The 20709-nt window shown below is 29.6% G+C and overlaps 1 protein-coding gene across 1 annotated transcript in view; it reads left to right on the top strand.

Moving 5' to 3' along the window:
* The first annotated feature begins 14823 nt into the window (after positions 1 to 14823).
* Positions 14824 to 20709, top strand: part of LOC148311326 (agrin-like) — a 128524-nt gene continuing 122638 nt past the window's right edge. The window contains exon 1 of the mRNA XM_088256793.1: positions 14824 to 15042. The gene's annotated coding sequence lies outside the window, so the exon portion shown is untranslated. The remainder of the gene's footprint in view (positions 15043 to 20709) is intronic.

The following is a 20709-nucleotide window of genomic DNA, read 5'->3' as shown; positions in this document are numbered from 1 at the left end:
CAAACCATCTCAACACTCCTTTCTTAATTTTATCGATAATGCTTATCTCAGCTTTGCATTCCTTCCTTATTTCACTATTCGTACATCTATCATACATCGTTTTGTCGCACATTCTTCTGAGAGATCGCATTTCGACTGCATTCAGTCTACTTTCATCCTTCTTTTGCCAACTCCATGTTTCACTTCCATACATTAGAGTTGGAACCAGGACTCCGTTGTGCACTGCCAGTTTAGCTTCCGCTGATAGGTTTTTATTTGCTATAACTGATTTCAGTGCACCATTCACTTTGTTCCCAGCATTCACTCTCCTTTCTATGTCTTTATCAATCTTTCCATCCATTTTCATTATTATTTTATTAATATTTCTCTAATGTTTAGAGTAAGTTACCATAGATTTCTTTTTATTATTTAAAATGTAAAAAGTCATGCAATGAAGGGTTAACGCATTATCTCTTCACAGTAATTCCAGCCCCGATGCAAAGTATTACCTTACGGTACTGTATAATTTGGTCAAGTGTCTCAACAAACACCTCCTATCCAATTAAATCCCGACCGGTCATCTCGTGTCGATGACGATACGATGTGCCCGACACGCGGAATCCATTAAAAGGGCGGAATCAAACACACGCAAATCCAATCGGTCAATCAATTTTCGCAGAGGGCAAACAATGCGTCATACCTGACACAGGCATCGCCGCAGATTCTATATCCGATCACTCGACCGAGAGCTGACGCTAACACACGCAAAACGAATCATATTCATGGTGGTTTATTGCGGATATCCGACGGGTAATTTATTTAAAAAAACCCATAACTGGTTTTACCCCGTATTTATTTCTTAAGTTTCATCACTTAATGATGTTGCTCACTCCTTTTAAAAACGTCAAATATCAAAAATCGTCAATATTCAGTTATGCATGTTTTCGGAATGCCCAGAAAATGTACCATGTCTCAGCAAAATCGGCATATTTTTAACTTAATATTTACCCGCTACAGGGCAGAAAGTGATGTTTTTGCATTTTGAAGAAAAAGTATCGTTTAATTTTTTTTTTAAATATACTAAATATTTTTCAAATGGAAGAAAAACATTCAGGTTTTACCTGAAAAGGTCTGTTGCACAGTAAAAATTTCAAAAAGTGGCTTGATATTTATTTTTAATATATTTCATTATATTTTTAAACTTAAAAAACGGTCTCCTGTAAAATTAAGTTTTTTGATTTATGACGTTGTTGAAAGGATTGAGCGATGTCTCTGGTTTTAATGAAAGCGTTCAATAGTGTTTTTAGGTATATATATTTTTTGTGGATATAAAAAAAACTTTAACTCACTTAGTTATAACTAACTGACCATCACGCTGCTTCCCCGCAGGGGTAGGCACAGATAATATAACGCCACACCAATCTGTCTTTACAATTTTTTTTCACCTCATGCATCTCCTCATATAAATCCGCCGGTTATTCCGACTCCTGATTGACCACATTCAAGTATTTAAAATTAATAACCATGCCAAGTTTTCCTAAGTCTTTTTCTTCTTTTAATACCAACCATAGTCGCTCCATAAATTCGTTTACTCATTCATAATCCACTCATTCACATGCCCATCTCATTTCAAAACACCTCTCTTAATTTTTATCGATAATTATTATCTCAGCCTTGCAATCTTTCCTCATAGTACCATTCGAACATCTGTCATACTAAATTTTGACTCACGTTTTTCTGTGAGAAATGCATTTCGACTGCATTTAGTCTACTTTTATGTGCATTTACGGGATCGACCAATAGATGTCTCTAGTAAAGTTCTATTTCGATTCAAAATAATAATGTTTCAAAATTGGTTCCTATATATAGAACTTCCAAGATTTTGAGTAGTGTGGTTGTCAATAATGGGTAGAGTTGGTGAATGTCACACGTGTGTTAAGTGATCTTTTAAACCAGTCTATGACGGTCATCAGCCCCGTAAATAACCAGACTTCCAAATTCTTCTTCATCTTTGATGAGATGTCAAGAATAATATGAAATTGATTATGGTTTACAAACTGTTTCTCCGAATCAATACAAACTGGGAGTAAGTTTAAGAATCGTTGTATTATACAAGTATTGGAAGGACGAGGGAAGAGACACGATGTGAATACTAAGACGGCTGATTACGTTCTGTTACATTACAAGGAAAACGTGACCCTTAGGGATAATTAGGAAAACTTTCAACACTGAATTGTAAACAGAGAAACGTTATTGTTTCCGTCTAATTTATTCATAAATGAACTGCAGAAAATACAATTTATTCAAACCAAACCATTTATTTTATTCTTTCAATGTTAACCTATATTTTTTAAATGTAAAAATAATTTGCAACTTTTTGGAAATGTTGGAAATCTTTGTTTCTATACTTTTGTTAACCTTTATTGTCTTCTTCGTCTACGTTAAGATGTAAAAATATAAAAAATACTCCTAAGCACAGACACTGAAGATTTGTGAACAAGGATTAAACCACACCAAAAATTTAGTTAATAAAATAATTGGTCAAATTATCAGCTTCATCAGAATTGAAAATCATATTTTCGGGCGTCTCTCAGTAGGTAAAATAATTCGGGAAGGATATTGACTACATGAAAAAATATAAGCGTCTTTCCTAAATTAAAAGTTTTTTCAAATCAACCATAGATACTGCTTCAAACTTATACATGAAAAGACGTGTGAATTATTACGTGTAATTAACGATTACATAGATGATTAAAACATCCAACATTTGAGTAGTGGGTTTGTCAATGATGAGTGCAATGGTGAATGTTAGACTTGATAACTTGATCACTTAAACCAGCCTATGATAGATTTTAAGCTCTGTAAATATCCAGACTTTTTTTTTTCATCTATGTTGAGATGTCAATATAAATATTTCCAGATTTGAGATCCAAATCCAAAGAGAATAAACCCAGATTTGTGAAGAATGACTTGGACGCACTCAAAATTTTATGAATTGATTAATTCGAATATAAATTTAATGTAATTTTGGAACTGAGTTTAAAAAGTCTACTTAAAAGTTTACTAAAAAGTTAAACTAAAAGTTAAAAATAGTAGTGTTGTCCTGATCGTAAATTACAGAAAAGTAAGGTAATCAGCCCTTCGCTTTAGGCACCAGTAACGAGTATTTTAATAATTTAGCCCGAAATGCGTTCTGTAAAAATATGTAAACAATAATTTTTTATTTGTGATCAGTTCATCATATTAATATTAAGTATGAATATTAATGTGTTTTTAACAATAAAATACAACGCTCTTCTTACCAACTATTGCTTAAATTGTATAATACCACTTTTTTAAACACTTATTTGTGACTACCGGTTTCGGAAAATCATTCCATCGTCAGGTCATTAAAATTAAAATAAATTATTACGATTTGACATTTATAATTTTTTTGTTGTTTCATTACCATACCAAGTGATCAAAGCTTTTAATGTACAAAATCTAATTTAATACAATTTTTTATGAATGTTTTACTTAGTAAATACCACTTTCTCTTAAAATCTAGTATTTAGTAAGTAAAAAATTAATTAAAAATGGATAGATTTTACCACAAAGTGACATCCGAATCAATTAATGAAAAAATACAATTTAGCAGACTCTAAGAATCAGTGTTTGACTTTAATATTAAATATATAAATTAAAATGGGGTGCTAAAAATTAAACGATACATCTATATAAAAGTATGATCAAGTTTGTATGGAAATGGATCACTAAAAAGTCCTTAAGCATCGCACGTATTCGATCAGAAAAATTCAAGTACGGAAACTTGTTCCTGCAAACACGGCGTTATTGCAAGTTTGTAGGAGGGTTTTCATTTCCATGATCGGTGTGTGTAACTTCTGGTTGTGTGCAACTTCTGGTCGTGTGTGCTCGTAACAAGAGTGCAACTTTATAAAGCGACTCATGCAAAGTGGAAAATTCGACTAAAGTTGCGAGCACTCGGGTTTTGTTGCGAGCTACTTGTTAGTTCCACTAGATGGCCCCACATACAAACTACTTTTGAAAAGCGTTCCATAATGCGTGCATAAGCAGAAGGTTATTTTTGTTGGGATTTGCATAGATAAAGTCACAAGAAAAAAAAAAAATATCTGTTTTTAAATAAGAAATAATAAATATGGGAAGAATCATATTCGCGAAGTATTATTTTATACATAAATACATAAGCAGATGCCATGATCAACAAGTTTAATTTTTCAGTCCCCAAGAATTAAAAAAATAGCTGTATTTTTAAAACCTTAAGGTTCATTCAACCTAATAAGGCCTATTACTCGTTAAATCGTCACATGATTTTCTCTATATCCAGGTAACATTTTACGTCATTGATTTTATTCTAAAAACACCGTTTTTGCATAAAAAAATAAGTTTTTGTTCGCAATAAATATGTGGTTTTGAAAAACGTTATGGAAAGGTAAGAAGTTAGAAAGAAAATAAGTATATATATTTATATATATATATATATATATATATATATATATATATATATATATATATATATATATATATATATATATATATATATATAAATATATATATATATATATATATATATATATATATATATATATATATATATATATATATATATATATATATATATATATATATATATATATATATATATATATATATATATATATATATATATATATATATATATATATATATTATATATATATATATATATTTTTGTTTTGTATTTTCAAAAAAAATACCCAATTTACATTCTTTTAATACTCGGGCGTGAAGAGATGTGTGACCTCTCCAGTAGTCAGCCGGTGATTGAATTCTGTGTGTGCGAGTAAGGCCTCAAAAATCATATTACACAATCACAAAAAGGAATAAAATTATTTCAAATTTTTTGGTTTTTTGGTTGTGGTTTTACATTTTAGAATTGAAATGCAACTTTGTTTTTAAAATCACTATAAATATAATTTATAGTGATTTTAAAACAAAGTTGAAAAAACAGTTTTAAAAAATTGTGCACTGGAGTCTTGGTCCCAACCCTAATATATGAAAGTGAAGTATGATATTGGCAGAAGACGGATGAAGTAGACTGAATGAAATCGAAATGCTCAAAAGAATGTGCGGCAAAACAATGTACGATAGAAGTTTGATATTTTTTTTTTCAATATCGATAAAATTAAGAAAAGTGTATTGGGATGGACATGTGGAACTGATGATTGAGTAAAGAATGGTGAGATAAATTTTTAAGAACAAAATTGGAAATGAAGCAGAGGACGACTGAGAAAAAATTGGCATGATTAATTATGTCAATTTATTCCATGATAAGTGGTCTGGTCAGGAATAATCAGCAGGTGTGTATGAGGAGATCCATGAATGTGGAAGTGGCGAATAATATTTGCAAAGATAGAGTGATGTGACGTTCTATTCATTCTGTTCACTCCCTCGAAGCGGTGTTATGATTAGTGAGTCAGTTTTAATATTCTGTTATAAAGCATACCTCTTTTTCAAAAGCATTGTCATCCTTTCGGTCCATGTAGGACACAGACCTCCCCTTGCAAGCTTTACAAATAGTGCTATCCTTATCCACAGTCCTCCAACAAAATTTTATATGTCACCCATCCATCTTGTTAGCTATGTCCTTAGGACTTTTTGTCGTCTACTCGTAAATGCGTTTTATCCATTTATATTCACACATTCGTGCAATACGCCTTTTTCACTTCTTCCGAGAGATGGATTGTTACGAAAACAAATCTATTTTTAAATTGCAAAAATTTTAATTTATCTAGATTTCTTAGATTGAAATATAAAAAAATTTTTTAGACCACTTTGGAGTTCATACCACAGTAAATACTAGTTTAGAGAAAAACGTATGTTTTCATTAATAGGTGAAAATACAATGAGTTAGAATGAAAATAATATCTGAAGTTTTCGAAAATAGTCGTGTTTATATTAATTAACTCAAAAGTGGTTTAATACAAGTGTTTAAAAAAATAAATATGGTATTTCAATCATCATATTATTCCGCAAAGTAAAATCCAAATCAATGAATAATAAAGATTTCTAAAGGTCATTCTTATGTAAAATATAATTTTAAATCTACAAATGTGGAAATGAATTAATGATAATGAACTTATTTTTATAAGATTTTTATGCTAAAAAATGCATTTGTAAATTTTTAAATATCTAATATTAAATGATAAATATCTAGTCAAAACGTAACTTTTCATTCACAACGTTATAAAACTAAAATAAATATTTATAACTATTGAAGAGCAAAAAGAATTGATACAAAATACAGAAGATATGCCTGAATACGAGTATCAGATGATTGTTTCATTTTTCAGTAGAATGTACAAAATGCTATATACTCTATGAGCTTATTAATTTATCCGAAAGCTCTTAACGTATTATACTATATTCCCTTGTCATTATTTACGCACCCTTATTCGGCGGTCGGAGTTCGACCGCAAAAAAACACGCGTCGTAAATGGGAACGGGTAAAACAAAAAAGCATTATCCCGCCAATAAAAAGTAGTGAAAAATTGTGGGTCACGCCCAAGCCACGGTAATGTATTGGCCCGGACACAATTCTGGGGTAATACGGAGTAATATTCTCAACACAATCCACGGATCGCAGAAGGCAGGAGGGGGACAAATAAATCTCTGGCCGTCAATAGCCACCGCTTCAGGCTTCACCCCACATGCGCGCCCTTAACTAATGCCGGAACATTATTTTTGTTTTAGCGACATCACGAGGGAAGGTGATCGTACAACTGGACGAAGAAGGGAAGCTCAACTTATCCTTTTAATACTTATTTTCACTAACTCTTTCAATGTAAATATCTACTTTAATGATAATTACATACTCGTACATTCCTAATTCGTGACAAAAAGATAGTGTGAATGGTTGTTTTATTTTTCTCGTAAGTTTGTCAGGATTTTCTGGTTTTAAATAATTGTTTATATATTTATTCCAAACATTACATCACCGAGACCAATCTAAATTTAAAAAAAAAAAATTCATTTCGCAACTGAAGGGAATCGAACACTCGACGCAGTCATTTTGCAATTACGCAGTCGAGCGTCTACCCAACTACGCCACGACGCTTTCATGTAAATGAGAAAAACAAATCTGGATGAAAACCATCTATTTAATGTATTTTTTCCTAAATATGAGACAGAGAGAGAAAGATAACATATCGCTCACTCCTTTCAAGAATGTCATAGATCAAGTATCGTTAATTTTCAGTTGTGCATGTTTTCGGAATGCCCAAAAAAATACTATAACCTTGCAAAAGCGGCATATTTTTAACTTAATGTTTGCCCGCTACAGAGCAGAAAGTGCGGTTTTTGCATTTTGAAGAAAATGTTTTGTTTAATTATTTTTTTGAAATAAACTAAATATATTTCAAATGGAGAAAAAACGTTCAGGTTTTATCTAAAAAGATCTGTTGCACAGTAAAAAGTTCAATAAATGCCTTGATGTTTATTTGTAAAACATTGTATTATATTTTTAAACTTTAATAACGTTCTCCTGAAAAAACAAGTTTTTTGATTTATGACGTTCTTGAAAGGTGTGAGCGATATAACGACATAAATACGAAATGTATTTAAAAGCTATTCACATTTATTTTTTGATTTTTTGTACATACAAGTGTTGATGACAGACAACAAAAAAAAAACAAATTTTTAATGTGTCATCTGCGGGAATGTGATGGTTAATTAGTTAGTTTCTTAAACTCAAGTTCACTAACATGATTTATCAATGTTTTGAAAAAATAAAATAAAATTTATTTATTGGAAGCCTCTGGTACGATCAAGTCACGCAGTTCAACTCTTAATCTCATTTGTAAAAGGAGCCTTACACGCAAAAAAAACTTGGGACGCGGGCTACACTTTTGATATATTTATTACCTACAATTGAATTTCCCCTGTCTCGTAATGGTTTTAAATAGCTGTTGTACGATTTTCTCATTTTTCTTTTACTTTTTCCCACGATTTCGTATTATTTGTTTATTGCACGGTAAAATTTCAGGGCTTAATACATGATTTAATAAATGAACTACATTTTGCTCTCTACTCTTCATTTGTAGAACTTAACTATTTAATGTGAATCAATAATAATTGAATTATATCGTTGAAAAAGTAAATCTACACATGTAAAAATAAATGAAATTACCTAAAAAATCAATTTTATTTGACAAAACCAGAAATACTTTATATTTTTTAATATTATATTATGAAACGTTTGTTTGACAACATTTTTTAAAACAACTATCTGCTTACGATTGCACGACCTATTTTCGGTAATTATTTTATTTGTTTAAATGTTTTTCTGGTATGATAAAAAACGCAATTTGTTGAATTTTCCATAAAGTCATATAGCACAAATATTTAACAATACATATATACTCGTAGTATATGACATTCTTCCGAATTCCTTGATGAACTTCAAAACGCCTTAAGATTTTTTTAAATATAATAATAATAATAATAAAACCCTTATCCACACCCTAATGGTGCATAGGGTACTGCTTCATATAAACGCAGTGTTATCTTGATCGTTTACACATATTTATATTTTTTAAATATATGTATGATAATAACAATGTGTAAAGGACACTACATTGTATATAAACAGTGTTATCTTTATGTTTAAAAACGTTTAAGGTATCATCAGTCCTTGCTTTTATTTTAAAAATAAATATTGAAAAAAAACACTTATTTTTCATTCTAAAATATTTAAAAAAAGTAATTCGGGTTTAAAATTCTCTCTTATTGTACTTAAAACACGTTTTATTTATAATTTACATAAGAACTTAAGAAAGTAATTGCGAAAAATCTTTTAGAACAAAACTACGATTCTTGTGACATAATTTCGATGGATATCAATATTCAGTTCATTTAATATTTCAAGGGAATAATTTTAAAATACTTTCTGTTTTAAGAATAAACAAAAAACAATAACACCACGGATAGAACATTGATATAAGCCTTGGCTCAAAATAGATCGTAATAACTCGAGTTTCCGGAAGGAACAAATGTAGATAAATGAACCGGACATTCGATCAATCAACTTAAACGTCATACTAAAGCTCCATGGCTAAAGTTTGCAGGCGAGCTTTGAACGTCGATATGTGATGCTTCTAAACATACTCAAACTTGCATCTCTATTCATTGAATTTGACAACATAGTAAATGCTCGTACATTACTCAAAGGCTTATGATCATAACGTAACGTTTTATACTATGTATAATTATATTTGTAAAAAAATACAATAGAATATATATATGTATATAATACAATTTTGCGTTCAGTAAAATAAAATAAAATATTATTTATTTTAAGCGGAAATTTAGTATTAAAGTGTAAATCGATCAAATAATGAAATTTAGACTTCTTAACAAAGATGAAGAAAAATATGAAAGTCTTGGTATTTACAGGGCTTATGACCTGTCATAGGCTGATTAAGTGATCACTTTACACACGTGTAATATTCAATACTCTACCCATGATTGACAACCACAGTTCTCACATTTTTAGAGCTAATACATCATAAATCTCATGATGTTTAAGTTCACGGGTTACATCTATGGTTGGTTTGGGAAAGCTTTTATTAAACAAAAACTCTTCTATTTGCGTGCAATATCCGAACCCTGGATTATATTCATAAACTAAGAACCGCCTAAAAACATGACTTTCTATTTTTAGGTATCTTATAATTTGACCAGTTATTTTGAATGATATAAAGTAATCGCTTAAATCAGCCAAATGCCAGATCGTTAGCCCTGGGATAGTAAGACTTCCTTCTTCTTTTATATAAAAAGGAAGAACGATACATGTTTCATATTAAATTGAGACACCTTAAAATTTAATATTTTTTTGTCAGAAATGAAATATATTAGAAATTTTATAAAATAAATCTACTTAGTTTATGCTTGAGCCTGATGATGACAAGTTCTTGTCGAAACCGGTTGGAGAAAAGATTTAATAAAAAATTAGTTACCAAACAAAGTAGTTATATTTTACAAAGTTTATAAAATGCGCCACAAAGTATTTATAGAAATATATTCAAAAGAACATATTTGAAATGATGGATTTTTATTTTTTTTATTTTTCACTTTCCTAGATTGAGCAACGCATTGCCGGGTGTATTTAGTTTAAAACAAATAAGGTAAGGTTAGGAAAACTTAAAACAAGTAATGAAAACGACCTTTAATGAATCATCTTTGATAGAGAAATGAGATACATTTTCCGTTCGTTTAGCTTCTAATAGCACGATAATTGAGTTTTCACTGAAGTACGCGTTCATAGTAAACGAGGGTAGGTAAAGCCTTTCACATAGAGCCTTTGAAAGTGGCAAATTAAATACCACGGAGCACTTTGGCGGGAACTTCCTCTTATGATTTCGTGCATGTTTCAATTAGCGAATATCTAACAAAATTTGTACGGTCCGCGTCGTCCATAAATGCCCAAATGTTTGGGCGAATGCGAGAACGTCCACCCACCTAACAGCATTACTTGCGAAACTTGGATACATTATTGCCGGAGAAATGTATACTGCGAATAATACTCCCCGTCGGTAATAACTCGGGAATACACCTGCCTACATACTTGTTTATTTATTCGTGCACACAATATATGTAAAATGTTCGGGAATCTACTAGAAAAAATAGGGGCATAATTTATAACGAAAACAATTTCATATAATATTCAGGAAAATATATAGAACAGTGAATATAGAACACTTAAAATAAGAAAGTATGGAGCTGGCAGAAGAAGGATAAAAGTAGACTGAATGTAGTCGAAATGCGATTTCTTAGATGGGTATGCAGCAAAATGATGTATGATGGATATTCGAATAGTGTAATTAGGATTTTTTACTGCAAGACTGCTAATAAATACCATCGATAAAATAAAGAAAGGTGAGTTGAGATGGTTTGTACTTAAATCTTCTAGTTATTCACCGATTGTTAAAAATGTTGATGCAACAGCATTCCAATATATAAGTAAATCTTAATATAAATATATGTTGCCTATAAGATTACTTTTTAAAATATGTTCAAAACAACATGGCGGATAGCATGCGTCTTGGCGGCTTTAAAAATATTGTACAAACAAAGCATTATTAAACTAAAGAGATGAGTTTTTTCTTCTCAATTAACCATACTAAGCCACAGCAACAGTTCATATAAACGCATTTTAATTTTATTTTTTTTTTAATTTAGTATTTTATGATTAATAGTTGAGAGAGAAAAAATCTAAATACACAAAAAAATAGTAACTTGAGGTAAGCAGAAAATATTTATGGATTTATTTGAGAACGTAATATATGCCTCTCTGTTTTTACATCTCGTAGAGCCCTTGTAAAGCTATGATCTTCAGAATTGATGTATTACATTCACAAGGTATAACAAGATTTCAAAGTTCTCTTTGTTGGGAAAATCTCTCAAGCACGTATCTATCGGAAAGCACACTCGCAGGTAATCCAGGTGTGTCTTTTATTTTCTAGATAGATAGACTACATTCAAATTGTATTTTCGTCTGATATAGTATGAGTGATACTGTGGAATACAAAAAATAATATCAGTGTGTTGGTAACAGTGGAAGTAAATCCTACTACCAAACCTATGGTATGGAATTAAATAATGCAGTTTGGATAATTACGATGAAAAAATACTAAATTCAGTCGAAATGCAATCACTCATGTCCAAAGGAAAAAATATACATAATAACTATGTATTTGTGATCTCTATGGTGAAACAAATAAACAAGGCTGCAGTTATATCCGGATGCCTCAGAAAATCGGTGTGGAGGAACAAATATATGAGAATAGAAAGTAAAATGAAAATATATAAAACATGTGTTCGACCAATAGCCACTTATGGGATCGAGGTAAGAGCAGATACTTCCAGAACAAAATCTCGACCTCGAACCTCCGAGATGAAGACTCTCCGATCCATAACCGGAAACACATTGCGAAACCGAGTAAGAAATACCGATTTCCGGAGCATGTGTAAGATGGAGGATATCGTGAGGTGGGGACGACAACGAAGACAATACTGGAATGAACATATAAACAGATTGTTAGAAGACAGACTTCCACGTATCGCACTTCAATGTAACCTTGAAGGACGCAACCCCCCAAGACCTCCGAAAAGATGGAAAGACAGCTGGAAGTCAGCATCCCAAGAGCGACATGCGGAGGCACAAACAGATCCCTAGGATCTGCAAAAAGAAGAAGAAGAAGAAGGAGAAGAAGAACTATGTATTTTTATTCTATGAAAATTTGCACGACGCAGTGTTTTCTTGACTCTTAAATATATGAAGTTATCAGTCCTACGCTTCAAAAATCAGTTCTGGTTCAAAAAAACTCATATTTATTTTGACGCCACTGAGAATTAAACCCAGAACTATTAGTTTGTTAGCTAAACTTGCCAACCGCCATGCAATGGAGGCAATCATAAATATGTAATAGTAGACAGAAATTAAGAAATGATTAAAGGCTTTGAATTTGGTTTTAGTAAAATCAAGTTACTTGTGACTAGAATGAGCTTTTCTTAGGTTATGTTAAAAGTATTGTTTGAACGTTTTGTTAAAAAAAAATATTTTTTACATATATATATATATATATATATATATATATATATATATATATATATATATATATATATATATATATATATATATATATATATATATATATATATATATATATATATATATATATATATATATATATATATATATATATATATATATATATATATATATATATATATATATATATATGTATATTTATATTTATATATATATATATATATGTATATACATATATATATATATATATGTATATATATATATATATATATATATATATATATATATATATATATATATATATATATAGTATATATATATATATATATATATATATATATATAAATTTATATATATATATATATATATATATATATATATATATATATATATATATATATATATATATATATATATATTATATATATATATATATATATATATACATATATATATATATATATATATATATATATATATATATATATATATATATATATATATATATATATATATATATATATATATTAATATAAAGATGAAAAAATATAAGTTTGTCACTTATTTATATGGATTTAAAAAAAATCTTTAAATTTTGTAAATCGCAACATACGTAGGTACATGCCGAGTTTAACGACTTCGAAAGGATTCTATGGTGACGTTATTCTTTGAATTTTTATTTGTAGGGAGTAGGGACGTAGTACAAAAAAAGAAAACAGTGAAAAAGGTACAGCTATAAGATAAAAAGCAATCCTTCAAACGGTACAACTCTATCACAATCGCCTTCAATACTGCGATCCGTCTATTTTTTTCAATTTCAGTCGGAAGGAGTCGGTTCGAACGGAAACTGTTCTTTTATTTATTTTCCACGAAGAACTATCGCGAATAGTTCTTAGTAGATGTCAGTGCTGAGTGTTTGTTATCCGGGTTGGGTGATCGAGGGCTGAGGGATGGGCGCGGAGGGTAAGAAGGTTCGATGGGGATCTTTATTTTTAAATATAACAAAGTCCAAAGGGTAGCGGCACATGGGGATATTGTTTGCTGAACGAATTTGTATTTAAAATCCACATATTGCATCTTATACTTTTCTCAAATACATTTTTATTTATTTATCATTATCATTTTCATATCATAATCCATATCTGTATAAGCGCCCTTGAGATAGTATTTTACAAAAATAGCTCTATATAAATGACTAAAAAAATATTATTATCATTGTTTATATGGGAATAATTTTTTAATAATATCTTTAACAATACATTTGTAAATTTATTTAAATCTATGAAATGTAATTCATATTTACAATTCATCTGAAATATGTAAGTACATTAACCCTAGACTACGGGACTTGTTTCAATGTACCATACGGGACCATCGTAAAATGTACGACGGTAAGAAAAATCTGACATTCTAAATATTAAAAAATCGGTGCAATTTTTTTTGAGAATGTAAAATACGAACATAAAACATCGGTAAAAAACTAAGATTCATGCTATTTGTCTCAGTTGTTGCCTCAGTGTTGCCCACAAATTGAATTTACGTCGTAAATTCTACGAATATCCCGTAATACAGGGTGAAGGAAAAATGCAAATTTAATACTTTTTTCAATGAGATTTAATTTTACAATTCAATGATTTTTGACTGCTTGAATGACATTCGAAAACTATTTCTTTTTTTTTGTTGTTTTTTGTTCAGAAACTTTTTTTATTTTGTTTTAAATTCTCGTAGTCCATATACTCAAAGTTACTTGAAAATTTTGTATAGATCATACTGTCATATACTTTTTGATTAGAATATTTGTGGTTTTAGGGATAATTACCAACCAAATATGAAAGCATACTTAAAGCTTTGGTTTTTGGTCCCTTCAAAATATTAAAATTCTTTTGTTTTAGAGTTGAAATTTTAATTAAACATTTTTCTTGAATACTTTAATATTTGGACTTAACCATAGAATGAAGTATAAATCTGAACTTCTCATAACATTGCGTTAAAAATAACTATGCTGTATTTTTGTAACTCATGTTAATACATCGTCAGTTAAGAAATTAAAAAGTTTTTTTTCATGAAAATCATGGTCAAGTATGATATCGAATTCATTCTCGTGTGCAAAGTCTTGCAGTGATTCTACGATTTTATTATTTGTAGGTTTCGGATGAGACTCTAGCCAGGGGGTGGTTGGGGTGGTGAGTCGTGGGTAGGGGGCGGTATGACTCTGAGAGGATATTATGAGAGTAGTCAGTAGCGCGCGCGTCGCCGGTAAGGCTGCACGTGTGTCGGACGCTCTGCGACGGTCGCACGTGGGGTAGCTGCTGAAACATCGACGCAATGACACTAATACCAATGACATTACCTCAAAGTGAACAAAACATGTTACGTCTCGGAATGACTGATGATGTAAAGTGAACTATCGACAGTTTGGTTGGAATATTAACGATTGGTTTTAAAAGTTTCCCAAAGTAAGAAAACCGTTTCAACAACTTTATTTTTAAACTTTTAATTTTGTTTGACAGATGATGCTTGTGATATTTTTTTTTGTTTGATTCATTTTCAGGCCCTTTTTTTTAGGTTTTAGAAGTACCTCGAACCTTAGTTTATTAAATGATATGTTTCAATACTCAATATTTAAAATAAAATAATTTAGATTTTTAAACTAAATTTTAAATAAAAGATTAAATAAAATACATATATACTAAAAATAAATTCATAATACTAGAAACATTTAAGTAAAATAAATCACTCTGAATTTTGTTAAAAAATACTTTATTTAGGTTAGTATCTTGTGATTAAGATACGGTAATTTATAAAATGCATCTTTTTGTGTGCATCTATTATGAATAAATTGATTAAATAATATCTCTTATTAACATTTACTTATTAAATGTATAAGTAGTATTGAAACAATATTTTAGTTACTTTTTTGAACTTTGTGTAGTTAATAACGTTTGTACAAGTATTTGAGTATAAAATACTTTAATTGAAAGAAAACCTAATATGTATGATAATTTTTTATATTTTAAATCGTGTATATTTTCGTATATATGTATCATATACCTAACATATAAAAAACAGAACAACATTTTTTGTTTAATTTATCAATTGTTTCCGAGTAAAGTAAATAATTGCATTCAGATTTCTTAGGTTTTTGTATATATTATCGTTTATCGTTATCGTTCTTAAAATATATAAAATTTTTTTTATGAAAACCGTCATATACAAAAGCAATAGTATATTTTTAGATCTTGTAAGAATTCAGAGTTCGTATTTGAAATTGAAAAAATCTAGGTTGTTTTGAAATCATACTAATCTTTATAAACTTGTTGTTGTTATTAATATAAAAAAAACGAACTTACCATCACGGAGCTTCCTCTCAGGGATAGGCAGAGAGAATAGAATGCCATACCGCTCTGTTTTTGCAAATTTTCCCTCATGTTTATGCAATCTTCGCCTCTTTTACATATTCATGGATCATCTCCATACATATCCGCTAATCATACCAACTCCTGAGCTGACCAGATACAAGTATTTGATAAAATTGGTCATGGCAATTTTCCTTGTTTTCCTCTGCTACTATTTCCAACTACATTCGCTTCATAGATTTGTTTTAATTCATATAAGATATCAAAATAACTTCACAATATTGCTTTTTATACGGCAATATTTCATCTATTGGAAAAATATATATTGTAATAATATCCTTTTTACGATGACACTCCTATCACTTACTTATTTTGTATAATACCACCGTAAAATATTACTTAATGTTGACTGTATGGAAGTCACTATTCATTCTCTTTTAAATGGATTTTTAAAATGTTTTCATAATTGACTTGACAATCTTTTTCCTTGAAAATGTATTTCATAAATGTTTTTATTACAATTGAATTATCAATATGTGTACTTTGTGTACTTACGATAGAAATTAATTGAATTTGATGTGATGTTATTTAATGAATTTTCACATTCAAAAATTTTATTATTATTGTAGGCTGGTTTTAGTGATCGTTGAATAGCATTTCATCATCTTTCGAATTTCTAAATGTTCTAAACATTTAAATTGCAAGTAGCTTTCTTTAATCTGTGTTGTCAAAAACATATTTTCAGGCGTTATCTAGTAAGTGAAAAAATTGGGAAGAGAATCATACGCATAAAAAGGGTTTTCGCTATGTACATATTTCTTAACTTTTTGAACTTTTAGTAATGTGGTCATGTTTTATAGATATAATGGTGAATTAAACCGTTCTACTCGAATAAAGAATAGTTACAGAAATATCTTAAATACATTCCGTGAAGGTCACAGCTAATTTTTTTGTCCATAACTACCAAAAAATGGTGTTGAAAACTCGTATGTAAAAAAGACACTTATTTGAAAATGTATATACAATTTACGAAATTTGAGTAGTGTGACTGTCAATCATGGGCAGAATAGTGAATGTTACATGTATGTAAAGTGGTCACTTAAGCCAACCCATGACAAGTCTTTAGCCATTTTGATACCCACAGTTCCGTATTCTCATTAATCCTTGTTGAAATATCAAAATATAATGAGAATTTACGGCTAGAAGTTCAAATTAACTTATTTTTAAATATGTTATTAGGAGTAGTTCTTAGTTATGGTTTTTCTTATATCAAATTTATAAGAAAAATGTAAAATGGTTTTGCCCGTTGCTCTATTAAAATGATGTTCTTCGGATAAAAAGAAAACTGAAAGTAATAAAAATAATGTAAAAAAAATATTTCACCCACTAACATATCAATAAATAATAAGTATAAGTCCCTCTCAAGGCAAAAAGCTAAGTATCTTTAAAGAGAAAATAGAGTTATTAAATTTGAGATCGTAATGTTAAAACTAAAAGAAAATAAAATAAATTGTAGTAAAAATTCCTGTTATTATTTATTAAATAAATATGTTTTTTTTAATTCAACGGCAATTAAGGATTTTTTTCGTCATATTTAACTTGTAAAAAGATAAACGATTTGTGTTTCCATTTTTTCAAATGACCACAAAAAAAATTTTGTGCTTAATTTTTAAATCCTGTTCTAGATAATAAGAGTTAAGTTGTGTCAAAGCTAGAAACTAAATACAGTATCCTAGAATTGAATTTCACGACACTTCTAAGGACTCACATCCGGACTTTATACGAAGAAAGTATTTTATATAATTTTTCACTTTTTCATATAGTATGCAATTATAATACAAGTATAATTTATTTTTAAATCAATAAATATGTTGATTTTGTGCAATGTATCGATATGTAGGGATTCACCAATACACTGTTGTTGCCATTACGAAATCGTAGAAATATTCCTATCTAGTTCTATAATAACACACACTTATTTATTTGTCAACGTTGCATAAAAATGACATTGTATGTACGTACATAAATAGAAAATAATCATATTATACGTGATTATGTATGTATGTACATATATTAAATGTGTAGAATTTATGACGTCACTAAATTTACGTTTATTTTATATATAAGAAAATCATAGGCAATAAAAGATTATTATAAAAAAAACACTTGTATATCACCTACTGAGTTTTATTTCATTACACACGACTAGTTTCGAAAACAAACAGACGTAATTATTCATTTACGAAACTAGTCGTGTGTAATGAAATAAAACTCGTTAAGTGGTATACTACATGTGATTAATTAAAATTAAAAAAAAAATCAACATGTCTTTCCACAAAGATAATGTAGAATCAATAAATCATAAAACTTGTTTTTGTTTATAAACATTGTGGAATAACACATGGATTTATTTAGATATTTCACTCTTTTGAGTTCATTAATGTACACATGACTAGTTTTGAGAACTAAATACGTTCTCATTAAGAGAAGAAGATACAAACTACTTAATTATTCATGAAAAACATTATACAAGTATTCTTATTAAAAACTTTAATAAAATGATCTTACACAACTGTGTTTGCATTTAAATGTTTATTATACATGAAAAGTCAGTATTCATTTGAATCAATGGTCAAAAATAACTGAAATAAATATTTACAATACTAATATGTACGCAACAGGCAATAAAAACAGTGTATGCATATGCTGAAATGAATCCGAACGAAAAAAGAATAAGGATTTTAGAGACGAAGGAAGAGGAAGCATATCAAAAGAAATACAACAGTAAATTTTCATAAAAATATTACGTTTATTTAAATATTTACACTGTTTTTAACTGGTGCTTTAATTACTTTTACTGATATTAATATCTTGTTTTTTAAAAGCATTGTTAACTTTGTGGTAAGGTCTTTTAAAATTGTATTTTTGTACAAATTTCAATCCGTAAAAAAATTATTTTAATCACCCGAGGATGGAATGATTATTCCGAAATCGGTAGTAACGAATTATAGTTTATTTAAGTGGTATTACACAAAGTGAACGATGAATGATAAGGAAAGTGTTCCTGATATTAATGATTTGTGATACCTAAAATATGCGTTACATGTCGGTGATTCGATGTTTTTGAGAAAATTAATCACAAAATAAAATTATTCATATCATTAACACAACGCGTGTTACCTCACTATTCATACATAGCTTCTGACGTGTATTATACGACGCGCGCATGCGCGACACTATCTTATTCTGTCGCTTTGTATTGTTGTGAATACGTCGCTCTCTTTTACTCCACCGTTGTGGCTCATCATAATGTATAGCTCTCTGTCTCCTTCTCTCTACGTTATATCTTGTTTCTCTCTCATGTAACGAGATGTGCTTAATAAACGTGACGCGTCCTTGAAATTTTACTCCCAATTCTCGTGCAATTATTGATTATTTAATCGCCACCTAAAATGTTCTTCAGAAAAAAAGTTTGCAAAAATTTGTGAAATCGGTATTTCATGACTTTTTCCTTCCCATTCATCTTTTTCACACTGCCTGCGACCATCAGTATAATCCATTGTTTCAATTAAATAATTTAAAAGCTCGCACGGTATTATTATTCCGATACTGCTTGCAATCAGGCTAGCTTGTCGGCGCTGTAACGTATCGCGGGTGGATGCGTGTTAGCGACACGCTGGATTTATGAGCCCTCCACATACACATTTTTATGTAGCAGGAAGCGTGGTTAGGCCTATTCTGTGTTCTGACTAAAGTAATCGCCGGTAATATGGTTATACTTTGCCAAGTACAGCTGAAATTATAATAAAACGATATTTTAACCGCGACAGATATAAATTATTTCCATGTCGGCTCCGTGCGAGGAACATTATTTTTTAGTGTATACAGTAATTTATTCTTCATATCCCACACTTTAGTGTATAACAAGTTCTCACACAAAAAGTAATAATTCTTTATTATTAAAAACCAATATAAATTAAAAAATGCCATTTTGAATTATTTTTATTGCACTAGATCTAATCATTTTCATTCATTCGAACCCTTATCCGCACCCCAATGGTGCATAGGGCATTGCATCATATAAACGCAGTGTTATCTTGATCGTTAACACACGAAGGAAAGGTGACCAGCCCTCCGCTTCAGGTATCAGTCCAGGGTAATATTGAATAGGTATTAGAGTGAAAAAATCACTTATATTTATAAGACCCCCTCTGGGAATCAAACCCGAGACCTCCAAAACACTAGCCGAGCGTGCTGACCATTACATTACGGAAGCGGACAAAATGAATGAATGAAATGAGATCTAATAAAGAAAATTTCTTAAAATTCTATTTTGACATGTGTTTCGATGCATTCTGCATCATTTTCGTACATATTAAGCCTAATGAAATGATGTAGAATGAATCAAAACATGTGTCAAAATAGATTTGAAGATAATTGTGTTACAAGTAAAAATTAAATTAAAAAAAGAAAAATATCAGTTATTTTATAATTTACACAAATATTTCAATTAAGTACTATTTTTGTGAGCCTCAGCGGCTCATTTTTAGAAATAGGTATCAAATTGTGGTAGAGTGGGTCCGAACCAAGAAACTCTGATTTGAGAGTCCGCGACACTAACAACGGGACCACAACCCGACACAATGGAAAGATATAACCACAAAGTGATTGCCGAAAAGTTAATCATACCGAAATAATTAATAAGTTAGTTATCTTCCAAAGTTAATTATTTAGTCCTAAAAAGTATCTTTCAAACATCTGCTCATT

This window comes from Brachycentrus maculatus, unplaced genomic scaffold, assembly GCF_059751285.1.
Source record: "Brachycentrus maculatus isolate JH-2025_06_01 unplaced genomic scaffold, ASM5975128v1 h1tg000067l, whole genome shotgun sequence".
Lineage (NCBI taxonomy): Eukaryota > Metazoa > Arthropoda > Insecta > Trichoptera > Brachycentridae > Brachycentrus > Brachycentrus maculatus.
This window is presented reverse-complemented; position numbering and strand designations above follow the sequence as displayed.